Source organism: Schistocerca americana, chromosome 7 (genome assembly GCF_021461395.2).
Source record: "Schistocerca americana isolate TAMUIC-IGC-003095 chromosome 7, iqSchAmer2.1, whole genome shotgun sequence".
Classification (NCBI taxonomy): domain Eukaryota; kingdom Metazoa; phylum Arthropoda; class Insecta; order Orthoptera; family Acrididae; genus Schistocerca; species Schistocerca americana.
This window is the reverse complement of record NC_060125.1, coordinates 621,623,614-621,638,787: the sequence shown is the minus strand read 5'-3', so window position 1 is coordinate 621,638,787 and position 15,174 is coordinate 621,623,614. Positions and strand designations below refer to the sequence as shown.

Sequence of the window (15,174 nt, the reverse complement as noted above, 5' to 3'; positions counted from 1 at the left end):
AAAGAAGATTGCTGCTGAATAAACATAAGAATTTATTGTTGGGCTTGGAGGTTTAATATCCCAGGACAACTAGACCTTACCATCCTGTCAGTGAGGAGGTCATTAGTAAATGAATGAAAGATCGGATTGAAAATAATGAGGAAGGAAACTGGCTATATCCTTCAATGTAATTATCCCAGCATTCACCGAAACCAGTTTACGGAAACCATCAGCAACTTCATACTGGTTGATGGGCTGGGGATTTCAGAATTGCTTTTCACAAATACTAGTTCAATGCCTTAGCTGTTGCCACCTGGCTTTTAGTGCATTGGATCCAGTGCTTATGTGTTAGTCCTTTGTTATGTAATCAATTAATTTAGAATTGAAACATCATGTTAATGAAAATAAATATTAGGTAGTATAGTAGCCATATAATGGAGAGAAAGGATAGTTAAATAGTCTGAAGTTCCATCAACAATGTGGTCTTTAGGGAGAAGGGAGTGCACTAGTTTGGATTGGAGAAGGGTCACAGAAGAACAGTTTTCAGCTGAAATAATCTTTGAGAACCATGGAAAACCTGAAGCAGGATACTAAGGATTTGAAACCTCCTTCCTTAACCACTGAGCTCCCTTTCGTGGTAGCAAATGATAAATAGTGGGTAATGAAATCATTCAACTAAGAATGTAAATGTGAATCAAGTTCAACACATTGAATTGCTAATCTAGCCAGTTGAGAAGCCTAGATTAAAGGTTATAATTACAAGGAGACACGATGACTGGCTGTTGCTTACTTTCAGGAGGCAAAATCCCTGGAACTACCAATTGAAAAACTCGGAATAGTTTTAATTCATGGAATATTAGCCAGTTGGGGAAGATTGGAACTATGATATCAGTTGTTATAGTGAATGAACAAACATGATCTGCATCACTACTTCTTTTGTTAATGATCGTTAGTTTCAATCTGCCCAGCAGATTACCTACATATCTAAGTTGGGGAAAGAAAAAACGAGGCGATAGTACAGGGTGTCCAGATTAAATGTATAATAATATAAAATGTAATTACTTGAGATGTAATTGAGGTATTTATTGTTTCTATAAGTAAGGTAACTCAAAATGTTTTTTGAGTTTGCTTGCAGAAGTTCAATCCGTGTGCACGTAACTGCTTTGTTCACTTAAACGCGTGTCAGTAGCCATGTGGACTCCACAATAGAAAGTGTTCTTTGTGCTTTCTCTTATGAAGCTGAAGTCTGTTACAGAATTACAATGTTCTTTTAGGCATGATATAGACTGCAACCAATTGAAGTGATCCCACTTACATAACAAATGGGACAAGCAGTTTCAGAAGTTTGCTTTCTATGTCAGGCCATTATGCAAAGCATGGAACTACAAAGGCTACTGTTGAATTAATCTATATGTCCTTCGAGCAGAGCCGTCATAATTCAATCCGACAAGCAAGTAGACATTCCAGTTACCTCGTTTGACAGTACAAAATGCAGTCCATAAAAGGTTGTGCCTTAGAGAGTACAAATTACAGTTTTGTCACAGAATCAAGCCCAAGGACAGGCCGTGACAGAAGGTATTCACAGAGACAATTCTGGCAAAAATTGATGAAAATGAGGCATTCCTCAATTTTGTTTGTTACTCGGATAAACCTACATTCCATCTTGCAGCACGGTAAACACACACAATTAATGCATATGAGGAACTGATGACTCCCCCCCCCCTCCCCCCCCCCCCCCACCTGGTGATAAAGAGTAAATGTGACTCTCTGAAAATGAATGTGTTGTGTGGATTGTTGAAGGACAGGACTATAGGCTCATTCTTTTTTACGTAACCTACAGCTAATGTAACAATTTACATACACATGTTGGAGCTGTATGCTGTGCCGCAACTTCCTCATGGCATAATCTTTCAATAAGAAGGTGCACCATGCTATTTTGGGAACACTGTGAGGGATTTCTTGGACTATGAGTTCCCAGATCCCCTAGGTAACTCACGGTTTTTTCATCAGTTCATACGTGGCACACATGGGGCCCCGGGCTATTGCAGCCCATTCTTCCTTCCCTGGCTGCATTTCCTTCACCCTGCCCTTGCTCCATCCCCATTGCTCCCTCCTTCCCCTCTCTCAGTGGTCTGATTTATATTGACCTGGCTGTCCACCTGGTTCCCTGTACTGCTTCAGATTTTGTTCCTTCCGCCTGTTCTTTCATTCTTTTTTGCATTTAGGTCCCCGCATAAGGTACGATCTCCACTACTAAATTTTCTGTTTTTAGTGTGAGCCATTTGATGCAAAAGTCCCTCCCCAGTGTCTATAGTGTGGATCCCCCCCCCCCCCTTCCTTCACCTTTCCCTTCCCCACTGTAGCCCTCCTCCACCCTGCCACGTAACCAGCACATGTACCCAGTCCATGTGGTGGGGCTGTTATGTACTCGCCTGGCTGAGCCCCCTGACAACACAGAGATCACACTACTGATACCTGAGCTGTTCCCTCCTCATGTATGGCAAGGAGTGGTTGCTTGTCTTCCCGGAGCATCGGAACTCCCAGCAACGGCTTCTGTGCCAGGCTGTCCTTGCTGTTGCCGGTTGGCACCCACAGGGAGAGCTCCTGATCAGAATGGGTGGTATAAGGGCAGATGCTTGTGCATGAAGCGTATCAAGCTGCAAAAATCTGACCATTCTCAAATGGCTGTTTCTTTGAATGGTGAAGGATCATTGAATGCTGCTTCATATGATCCGGCAGCCTTCACATCCCGCACTATGCCATGGGAGGATGGCCAGGCTCACTGCCTTGGGATGTAACACTTTCCCTGCTATCTCGTCTGTACTAGGACAGACAGGGACACATTCACCACCAAAAAGCCATTGTTTTTTGTGGAGAATATTGGGAAGAAGTTTGGTGAAGTGGAATGTCTCAGTAAGATGCGGTCGGTCTCCCTGTTGATCAAACCTTCTTCTGCCATCCAGTCTACCACTCTTTGTGCTTGTGATTGTCTTGACAATGTCCCAGTGTTTATTACCCCTCACCAATCTCTGAATATTGTCTAAAGAGTGATTTTTCATAAGGACCTCATCCTGCGTCTGCAAACTGATGAGGAGCTCCAGGCTAATCTGGAATGATGCGGCATTTGTTTTGTTCGACATGTGCAGAAGGGTCGCAAAGACAACTACACCAATACTGGCACCTTCATTCTGGCTTTTGAGAGGAATACCCTCCCAGAGAAGGTCAAGGTTATGTGCTAGAGATGTGACATGAAGCTGTACATCCCACTACCCATGAGATGTTTTCGGTGCTTGCATTTTGGGCATACGTCTTCCCACTGTGCAGCGGACCTTCTGTGTGGTGACTGTGAACACCCACTCCATGAGGTAAGCCCCTGTGTTCCACCACCTGTTGTGTCAATTGCCATGACCGCCACTCCTCTCACTCACCAGATTGCCCAGCTTACAAGAGAGAAGAGAAGAGAAAGGCGTACAAGTCCGAGGACCGCCTGCCTTACACAGAGGCTTGCCAAAAATACGAGAGACTCCATCCACTGTCACTTCCTTCAAATTTTTCCTCTGTTACATCTTTTCCCCCTCCTACCTGTTCCTTACCCCAGCCCCATCCCCATCTCCACCTCTTCCCCTGCAGTTCTCATGATCTCTTGTTCAAGCGCTGCTCCCCCGTCCTGGCCTGGGCTCTCCCTGGGACCCCTCTCCCTGGCATCTCTCAGGCCGGAAGCCTCCTACCACAACTTGGCCATGAGATGCACCATCTGTGTGCACAAAGTCGACTGCTCTCTTTCAGTCCATGTACTTCCTCTCTGGAATGAAATAGTGAAGGCAGCAGAGGATCAAGTGGGTAAAAAGATGAGGGCTAATAGAAATCCTTGGGTAACAGAAAAAATATTGAATTTAATTGATGAAAGGAGAAAATATAATGCAGTAAAAGAAGCAGGCAAAAAGAAATACAAATGTCTCAAAAATGAGATCGACAGGAAGTGCGCTGCAAAATACTAATGCGAATTCTCTACAGACAAATGGGAAAACTGGTAGAAGCTGACCTTGGGGAAGATCAGTTTGGATTCTGTAGATATACTGGAACACGTAAGGTGCCAATACTGACCCTATGACTTATCTTAGAAGATAGATTAAGGAAAGGCTAACTTACATTTCTAGCATTTGTAGACTTAGAGAAAGCAGCCTATCCCTGATGTTACTCAATCTGTATACTGAGCAAGCTGTAAAGGAAACAAAAGAAAAATTCAGAGTTGGTATTAAAATCCATGAAGAAGAAATAAAAACTATGAGGTTTGCCGATGACATTGTAATTCTGTCAGAGACAGCAAAGGACTTGGAAGAGCAGTTGAACAGAATGGACAGTGTCTTGAAAGGGGGATATAAGATGAATGTCAACAAAAGCAAAACGAGGAGAATGAAATGTAGTCGAATTAAGTTGGGTGACGCTGAGGGAACTAGATTAGGAAATGAGACACTTAAAATAGTAAAGGAGTTTTGCTATTTGGGGAGCAAAATAACTGATGATGGTCGAAGTAGAGAGGATATAAAATGTAGACTGGCAATGGCAAGGAAAGCGTTTCTGAAGGAGAGAAATTTGTTAATATCGAGTATATATTTAAGTGTCAAGAGGTTGTTTCTGAAATTATTTGCATGGAGTGTAGCCATGTACAGAAGTGAAACATGGACGATAAATAGTTTGGACAAGGAGAGAATAGAAGCTTTCGAAATGTGGTGCAACAGAAAAATGCTGAAGATTAGATGAGTAGATCACATAACTAATGAGGAGGTATAGAATAGAAGTGGAGAGAAGAGTAATTTGTGGCACAACTTGACTAGCAGAAGGGATCGGTTGGTAGAACATGTTCTGAGGCATCAAGGGATCACAAATTTAGCATTGGAGGGCAGCGTGGAGGTAAAAATTGTAGAGGCAGACCAAGAGATGAATACACTAAGCAGATTCAGAAGGATGTAGGTTGCAGTAGGTACTGGGAGATGAAGAAGCTTGCACAGGATAGAGTAGCATGGAGAGCTGCATCAAACCAGTGTCTGGACTGAAGACCACAACAACAACAACAACAACAACTCCCTCTCTACCTTGCCCTCCTCCAACTCCAAAAGAGAAGAAGAATGTATGTCCCAAGACAACCCCCACCCCCTCCCCTCCTGGTGCCTCTGGAGGTGTCATCTCCCCTCTCATAACCTTGAGTTTGACATCATATTTATGGTTGCCACCCCATCCTTGTTGGTGAGGACCACAGACTGAGTGATGTGACTTCCTCTCGGCTTCTTTCTGTCTAACTTAGTTACCTTCCATGACTAGGGCTTCTGTGGCCCTCTTCCGATTTTTATCTGAGAGTTTTTATCTCACCGGCTCTCCGTGTTTGAGTTGGCACTTCACTCAGTGCCCCTTAGATTCAGGAGTATGGTATCCCGCAGGGTTCTGTGTTAAGTATCACACTCTTCCTCATAGCCGTCAATAGGCTTGTAACCTGGGCTTACCCCGGCTTTGTACGTTGATGATTATTGCATCTGGTGCAGCTCCCACTCTGCAGCATCTGCCGAGTGCCAGCTCCAAGGAGCCATCTGATTGGTCTCTGCATGGGCCACTTCCCATGGCTTCCAGTTCTCTCCCTCCAAAATGCAGGTTATGCATTTTTGTTATCAACCCACTGTACACCCCGATCCAGAATTTTATTTAGGCGACCAACTCCTCAATGTTGTAGTGCAGTCCCGTTTCTTGGACCTCATTTTGTATAAAGAGCTGACGTGGCTGCCCCATATTCGCCACCTAAAGACTACATTCATATGGAAGCTAAATGCTCTCTGCCTCCTGGCCCACATACGAATATCTTGGTGTGCAGACTGTACCACTCTTCTCCATCTTTACTGTGCTCTGGTGTTGTCCAGACTATAATATGGTAGTCAGGTTTATGGCTCAGTAGCTCCTTCCGCTCTGCAAATACTTGACCCTGTTCACTATTGTGGTGTGCATCTGGCTATTCGTGCCTTTCGCACTAGTCCCATTGACAGTCTCCTCGCAGAAGCAGAGATTCCCCCTCTACAAATATGAAGGAGCCAATTCCTGGTTTCTGATGCAATCACCATTCACCAATTCCCTGGCCATCCCACATACCCTGTTCTCCTTGCTCACTGGAATGTGCCCCATGTATCCCCCCCCCCCCCCCCAACCCCCTCCCCCCTCCTCCCAGCCCTTTGGATGGTGCCTGGACCACAGATGAGGATCAACCTATTCCATGGTCCTAAGGTCTCTGTCACCACTATGGTTTTCCACTGCCTTGTACGTGTCATCCTTGCAGAGTTCCAGGGTGCCACCATATGCACGGATAATTCTTAGACAACAGATAAGGTGGGATACACTTATATGTCTCCTACTGGCTTATAACACCATTTATTGCCGGTATCATGTAGTGAATTCACAGTGCCCTCCATTTTGTTTCTCAGGCCTCCCTCCACAGTGTTTTAATTTGTACCAACTCAATGAGTATCCAGCAGAATATTGACCAATGCTACTCTCGTCACCCTTTGGTCTCTGCTATCCATGACCACCTCTCTGTCATGCCGCCTGCTCAGTTGTGTTTCTCTGGGTCCCAAGTCGTGTGGGCATCCCAGAGAATGAACTGGCTGACTGATTGGTTAGAGAAGCAGATACTGACTCCCCCATTCCCTTTCATGGTTCCAGTTGTGGATATGCGGATCTGTGTCAAATCTCTTTTCGTCAAAAAGTGGAATTACATCTGGTGCGCTACTGCTCACAGTAATAAACTCCACACAATCGAGGAGTCTGCTGCAGTTTGATTCTCTGCCTTCCACTCCTCACAGGAGCCATTGTTTTATGCTGTCTACGCATTGGTCATACCATGCTCACCCATTGTTTCATCCTGCATAAGGAACTGCCCACACATTGTGGTTGTGGAACCACACTGATGACTGTGACATTTGCCTGCTATTTTTCCTCGTTGTTTGTCCTCAGTGTCGACATATTGCATTGCTATACTGGCTGAAATGTGGGGTAGAAGTTCAACGCTGACTACTTTAAATGATGTACCTGACAGGTGCACATTTTGTGTTTCACCGTTATTTACCTTCACTGTTCGCAATCTCCCAATATACACATTAAATATGGCCAGTTAACTATTGTTTAACTTTCAATAAGCCTCATTAATAGGTTGCAGGCAAACATCCACATACTGCTACAAGAGTTTACTGGTGAACATCTACGAGCAGTAAAAACCTAACCACACATTTCACAGTCTTTCAAATAAGTTGAACAGACACTGTCACTGCTTTAACACGTGGCCTATTGATGTAACACTTATTTCACAGTTAAGTTGATGCATTGTTGTTGATTTAACCAATACGGGTTCCACGTCTGAAACTCGGCTGAGGACTGACTGCATCGGGACCAAAAATCGGGCCCCTATATATCATCCCAATAATAGGCACTGAAACCAAACATTGTTTGATGTTTAACTTACAGAAATCACAATTAAAACTTAACTCATTAAATTAACTAAATCCATCGAAAAATTGCGTCTTTTTAACAGTTTCTTCTACTACAAGGATTAAGCCATATTATTTGTTAAAATCATGAAATTGATAAATATAGTTATTGTTTGGATGAAACAGGAAATTATTTTGGAATTAATTAAGAAGAGATTGAATAGACCCGTTAAGAATACAATTGGTTGTTTCTCCAAATGTTTACAATTATTACAGAATTTATATTTGTTTATACGTCAATAGTAGAATTTAAGTTACAAAACAGTTACCGATTTCACCCTATAACAAAAGATACTAACCAGGAATAGTCAAAATAAATTATAAAATCAATTACATACATAAAATGAAGCACTAAACTAGATCTGGCGCTATATTCTTTAAAAATGAGGGTCAACCTTTTTCTTTTATAAAAATGCAGATTATACTCATGTATGTTAATGATGATTAGTTAAAAGTGAAAAATGAATTTAAGGAGCCTGATGGCAAAACAAGAGGTGAAGTAAAAATATCCCAGCTTGCTTCGACACACGGTATCCCACATATTGGTGGAATGTCCTCTTATTTTGGCCCTTCATGCTAAAATAATGGAATCTCCCAGATCCCTTATTTTAATATTAGCACATGATTCATGGATGGCTGAACTGGTCCTCTGTGAAAGTGGTTTTTATTTCCGGAGACAGAGTTTTGCTTTACTTTTAGAGCAGGGGCAGGGAGGTTGTGGTTGGGATCTCTCTTCATGTCTTCTTGGTCTGGGACCCCATGACCACTTCCCCATTGAAAGACTGCTTTTTTTTCCTGTTTTTAGATTTGGTCTTTTACTGCAAGTGTTTTAACGTCATTATTTTATAGTTTGACCCTTGACTGGATCCATCCACTTTTAACGGACCATATTTCTTCTGTGAGTAACATTGGAATTGCGGGGCTGATGACCTTGCTGTTTGCTCCCATAAACCCTCTCCATTAATCAATCAATCAATGAGTTCCCAAATATCTGGATTGGAAAAGGTAGACCATTGACTACTTGGTCTCATAAAAGACTTTACACTACTTGATTTTTTTCTGTGGGGCTTTATCAAGACAACAGTTCATGATGTACCAGGTCTGTGCCATTGCATTTGAATAGCTATTGCAAATGTAATGTCTGCATTGCTGAAAAACACTTAGAGAGAAGTGGAATATGGAGTAGATGTCTGTCACACCACTAATGGTGCACATATCGAGATGTATTAAATGTGAAAAAAACATTTGCCTTACCATTCTTGTAGAAACGTACTGTCAATAAACATCTCAATTACTTCTCAAGTCATTATATTTTATATTTTTATGTGTTTAACCCAGACACCCTGTTGTGTAAGGGTAACATTACACAATGGTACTGCTGATAAAATTAAAACCTCTTGAACCTCCTCACAACTTGCCTGGAAACGTGCAGTATGTGAGCAGTGGTACGAACAACACAAAACTAACATAAAAAATAAAAAAATGGACTCAGTGTGGAAAAATTGAATAGTCAGTCACATGATATGCACAAGTCATTGGCTGATATACTGATACAGTGTAATGGAGATTCTTCCACCATAAAACACAAATAATTAATAAAATTAAAAATATTAAATAATATATTAACATAATACAATTGGGTATGTAGATGAGCGTTAACGCAAGCAAAACAAGGGTAATAGAATGTTGTTGTTGTTGTTGTGGTCTTCAGTCCAGAGATTGGTTTGATGCAGCTCTCCGTGCTACTCTATCCTGTGCAAGCTCTTCATCTCCCAGTACTTACTGCAACCTACAGCCTTCTGAATCTGCTTAGTGTATTCATCTCTTGGTCTGCCTCTACGATTTTTGCCTCCACACTGCCCTCCAGTACTGAATTGGTGATCCCTTCACGCCTCAGAACATGTCCTACCAACCGATCCCTTCTTCTAATCAAGTTGTGCCACAAATTTCTCTTCTCCCCAATTCTGTTTAATCCCTACTCATTAGTTATGTGATCTACCTATCTAATCTTCAGCATTCTTCTGTAGCACCACATTCCGAAAGCTTCTATTCTCCTCTTGTCCAAACTATTTATCATCCATGTTTCACTCCATACATGGCTACACTCCACACAAATACTTTGAGAAATGACTTCCTGACACTTAACTATATACTCGATGTTAACAAATTTCCCTTCTTCAGACTCACTTTCCTTGCTATTGCTAGTCTACATTTTATTTCCTCTCTAATTTGACCATCATCAGTTATTTTGCTCCCCAAATAACGAAACTCATTTACTACTTTAAATGTCTCATTTCCTAATCTAGTTGCCTCAGTGTCACCCGACTTAATTCGACTACATTCCATTATCCTCGTTTTGCTTTTGTTGATGTTCATCTTATATCCTCCTTTCAAGACAATGTCATGGATTTTAATACCTACTCCAAATTTTTCTTTTGTTTCATTTACTGCTTGCTCAATATACAGATTGAATAACATCAAAGATAGGCTACAACCCTGTCTCACTCCCTTCCCAACCACTGCTTTCCTTTCGTGCCCCTTGACTCTTATAGCTGCCATCTGGTTTCTGTACAAACTGTAAATAGCTTTCGCTCCCTGTATTTTACCCTTGCCAACTTCAGACTTTGAAAGAGAGTATTCCAGTCAACATTGTCAAAAGGATTCTCTAGGTCTGCAAATGCTAGAAACATAGGTTTGCCTTTCCTCACGTGTATTTCTACGGAATCCTAACTTATCTCCCCCCAAAGTCGGCTTCTACCAGTTTTTCTATCATCTGTAAAGAATTTGTGTTATTATTTTGCAGCCGTGACTTCGTAAACTGATAGTTTGGTAATTTTCATGTCTGTCAATACCTGCTTTTTTTGGGATTGGAATTATTATATTCTTCTTGACGTCTGAGGGTATTTTGCCTGTCTCATACATCTCGCTTACCAGATGGTAGAGTTTTGTCAGGCCTGGCTCTCCCAAGGCTGTCAGTAGTTCTAATGGAATGTTGCCTACTCCCGGAGCTTTGTTTCGACTTAGGTCTTTCAATGCTCTGTCAAACTCTTCACTCAGTATCGTATCTCCCACTTCATCTTCATCTGCATCCTCTTCCATGTCCATAATACTGTTCTCAAGTACATCACCCTTGTATAGACCCTCTATATACTCCTTCCACCTTTCTGCTTTTCCTTCTTTGCTTAGAACTGTGTTTCCATCTGAGCTCTTGATATTCATACAAGTGGTTTTCTTTTCTGCAAAGGTCTCTTTAATTTTCCTGTAGGCAGTATCTATGTTAACCCTAGTGAGATATGCCTCTACATCCTTCCATTTGTCCTCTAGCCCTAAAACTCTTTACAACCTCTGGTTCTGTCAGTTTATCCAGGTCCCATCTCCTTAAATCCCACCTTCTTGTAGTTTCTTCACTTTTAATCTACAGTTCATAACCAATAACTTGTGGTCAGAGTCCACATCTGCCCCTGGAAATGTCCTACAATTTAAAACCTGGTTCCTAAATCTCTGTCCTACCATTATATAATCTATCTGAAACCTGTCAGTATCTCCAGGCTTCTTCCATGTATACAACCTTCTTTTATGATTCTTGAACCAAGTGTTAGCTATGATTAAGTTGTGCTCTGTGCAACATTCTACCAGGCGGCTTCCTCTTTCATTCCTTACCCTTATTTCATATTCACTTACTACTTTTCCTTTTCTTCCTTTTTCTACCATCGAATTCCAGTCACCCATGACTATTAAATTTTCGTCTCCCTTCACTATCTGAATAATTTCTTTTATCTCATCATACATTTCATCAATCTCTTCGTTATCTGCAGAGCTAGTTGGCATATAAACTTGTACTACTGTGGTAGGTGTGGGCTTCGTGTCTATCGTGGCTACAATAATGCATTCACTATGCTGTTTGTAGTAGCTTACCTGCACTCCTATTTTTTTATTCATTATTAAAGCTACTCCCGCATTACCCCTATTTGATTTTGTATTTATAACCCTGTATTCACCTGACCAAAAGTATTGTTCCTCCTGCCACCGAACTTCACTAATTCCCACTATATCTAACTTTAACCTATCCATTTCCCTTTTTAAATTTTTTAACCTACCTACCTGATTAAGGAATCTGACATTCCGCACTCCGATCCGTAGAACGCCAGTTTTCTTTCTCCTGATAACTACGTCCTCGTTAGTAGTCCCCACCCAGAGATCCAAATGGGGGACTATTTACCTCTGAAATATTGTACCCAAGAGGACGCCATCATAATTTAACCATACAGTAAAGCTGCATGCCCTCGGGAAAAATTATGGCTGTAGTTTCCCCTTGCTTTTAGCCGTTCGCAGTACCGGCACAACAAGGCCGTTTCGGTTAGTGTTACAAGGCCAGATCAGTCAATCATCCAGACTGTTGCCCCTGCAACTACTGAAAAGCCTGCTGCCCCTCTTCAGGAACAACATGTATGTCTGGCCTCTCAACAGTTACCCCTCCGTTGTGGTTGCACCTATGGTATGGTTGTCTGTATCGCAGAGGCACGCAGGCATCCCCACCAATGACAAGATCCATGGTGCATTGGGGGGAGGCGGGGTTAATAGAATGTATTCATATGAAATAGAATAATAATAGAATGTATTCATATTAAAGCAGGTCATGCTGAAGGAATTAGAGTAGGAGACAAGGCACAAAAAGCAGTATTTGGGCAGCCGAGTAGTTGGTTATGGCCAAAGTAGGGAGGATATGAAATTTAGACTTTCAGTGGCAAGAAAAGCCTTTCTGTAGAAGAGAAATTTGTTAACATTGAATATAGACTAAAATTTTAGGAAGTCCTTTCTGGAGGAATTTGTCTGGAGTGTAGCCTTGTATGGAAGTGAAACGTGGATGCTAAACAGTTCAGGCAAGAAGAGAATAGAAGCTATTGAAATACGGTACTATAGGAGAATGCAGGAGATTAGATGGGTTGACCATATAACCAATGAGGTGGTTCTGAATGGAATTACAGAGAAGAGAAATTTGTGGCATAATTTGACTAACAGAAGGGCTTGGTTGATGTGTCTCATTCTGAGGCATCAAGGGAGCCCTAGTTTAGTACTTGAAGCGAAGTGAGGGAGGGGGTAAAATTGTAGAAGGAGATAAAGAGATGAACACAGTAAGAAAGCTCAAAAGGATGTAGGTTGCAGTAGTTCTTCGAGGATGAAGAGGCTTGCGCAGGGTTAAGTAGTGTGGAGAACTGCATCAAACAAGCCTTCAGACTGAAGACCACAACAACAACATGACGTGTTATAAATGATAAAAGACAAATATAAGAAAAACTCTCACAGTACATTGCATATTTTTGTGTTCGTTTACACAGTTTGTCTAAAAAATGAACATTGTGCATTTTTGTGCTCATAGTCATTTATGTATACAGGGTGTTACAAAAAGGTACGGCCAAACTTTCAGGAAACATTCCTCACACACAAATAAAGAAAAGATGTTATGTGGACATGTGTCCAGAAATGCTTAATTTCCATGTTAGAGCTCATTTTAGTTTCATAAGTATGTACTGTACTTCCTCGATTCACCACCAGTTGGCCCAATTGAAGGAAGGTAATGTTGACTTTGGTGCTTGTGTTGACATGTGACTCATTGCTCTACAGTACTAGCATCAAGCACATCAGTACGTAGCATCAACAGGTTAGTGTTCATCACGAACGTGGTTTTGCAGTCAGTGTAATTTTTACAAATGCAGAGTTGGCAGATGCCCATTTGATGTATGGATTAGCACGGGGCAATAGTTGTGGCGCAGTACATTTGTATCGAGACAGGTTTCCAGAATGAAGGAGTCCCGATGGGAAGACGTTCGAAGCAATTGATTGGCATCTTAGGGAGCATGGAACATTCCAGCCTATGACTCGCAACTGGGGAAGACCTAGAACGACGAGGACCCCTGCAATGGACGAGGCAATTCTTCGTGCAGTTGACGATAACCCTAATGTCAGCATCAGAGAAGTTGCTGCTGTACAAGGTCACGTTGACCATGTCACTGTATGGAGAGTGCTACGGGAGAACCAGTTGTTTCCGTACCATGTACAGCGTGTGCAGGCACTATCAGCAGCTGATTGGCCTCCACGGGTACACTTCTGCGAATAGTTCATCCAACAATGTGTCAATCCTCATTTCAGGGCAAATGTTCTCTTTACGGATGAGGCTTCATTCCAACGTGATCAAATTGTAAATTTTCACAATCAACATGTGTGGGCTGACGAGAATCCACTCGCAATTGTGCAATCACGTCATCAACACAGATTTTCTGTGAACGTTTGGGCAGGCATTGTTGGTGATGTCTTGATTGGGTCCCATGTTCTTCCACCTACGCTCAATGGAGCATGTTATCATGATTTCATACGGGATACTCTACCTGTGCTGCTAGAACATGTGCCTTTACAAGTACGACACAACGTGTGGTTCATGCATGATGGAGCTCCTGCACATTTCAGTCGAAGTGTTCGTACGCTTCTCAACAACAGATTCAGTGACTGATGGATTGGTAGAGGTGGACCAATTCCATGGCTTCCACGCTCTCCTGACCTGAACCCTCTTGACTTTCATTTATGGGGGCATTTGAAAGCTCTTGTCTACGCAACCCTGGTACCAAATGTAGAGACTCTTTGTGCTCGTATTGTGGACGGCTGTGATCCAATATGGCATTCTCCAGGGCTGCATCAGCGCATCAGGGATTCCATGCGACGGAGGGTGGATGCATGTATCCTCGTTAACGGAGGACATTTTGAACATTTCCTATAACAAAGTGTTTGAAGTCATGCTGGTATGTTCTGTTGCTGTGTGTTTCCATTCCATGATTAATGTGATTTGATGAGAAGTAATAAAATGAGCTCTAACATGGAAAGTAAGCATTTCCTGACACATGTCCACATAACATATTTTCTTTCTTTGTGTGTGAGGAATGTTTCCTGAAAGTTTGGCCGTACCTTTTTGTAACACCCTGTATAGTGTACTGGCCAGTGACTTGTGCACATGGTATGTAACTGGGTGTACAATTTTTCACATTGCCTCCTTTTTTGTTTTTTGCATTAGTTTTATGTCATTCTTACCATTCATGACAAACTGCACTTTTTGTAGCCAGTTATGAGTGGGTTCATGATGTTTTGACGTTATTTGTGGTACTGTTGATGGCGTTGTGTGTAATTTTACACTTACATAATTTTTGTATATCACTTCTTTTTTTTATTTTCCCAGCTTAGATCTAAAGATGATTGCTAGACAGATCAATATTGTTAATCATTAATAAAACAAATAGTGCTACAGATTGTGTTTGTTCATTCATTTGAGAAAAAAAATGACTTGAAAAGGCATTGGAAGATTAAGATGTCAAAGATAGTTTGCTGGTAACCGTGTTAGTTTCAGTTTAGAGAGACTAGATGGATCTGACTGGGAAAGTGAATTTGTATTATAGTGAAGAGAGATTTCAAAATGGAATGCAGAGAATGATTAATAATTCAGGAAAAGGGGAGAGAGAGAGGGAGGGAGGGAGGTAGGTAGGTAGGTAGGTAGGAAGGAAGGAAGGATATTTCTCTAGTGCAGGGCGGTTTTCCCCAGTTGTGTTCAGGGAACACTGGTGTTCCGCAGGAACTGAATAACTATTCTGTGAAAAGCTATTGATAAGACAGCAGTTTTCTTTCTACATTTTTC

At 41.7% G+C, this 15,174-nt stretch overlaps 1 protein-coding gene across 1 annotated transcript in view; it reads left to right on the top strand.

Annotated features, from left to right (window-relative positions):
- Positions 1 to 15,174, top strand: part of LOC124622011 (neurobeachin) — a 1,442,121-nt gene that overhangs the window by 678,948 nt on the left and 747,999 nt on the right. The gene's annotated exons all lie outside the window — the stretch shown is intronic.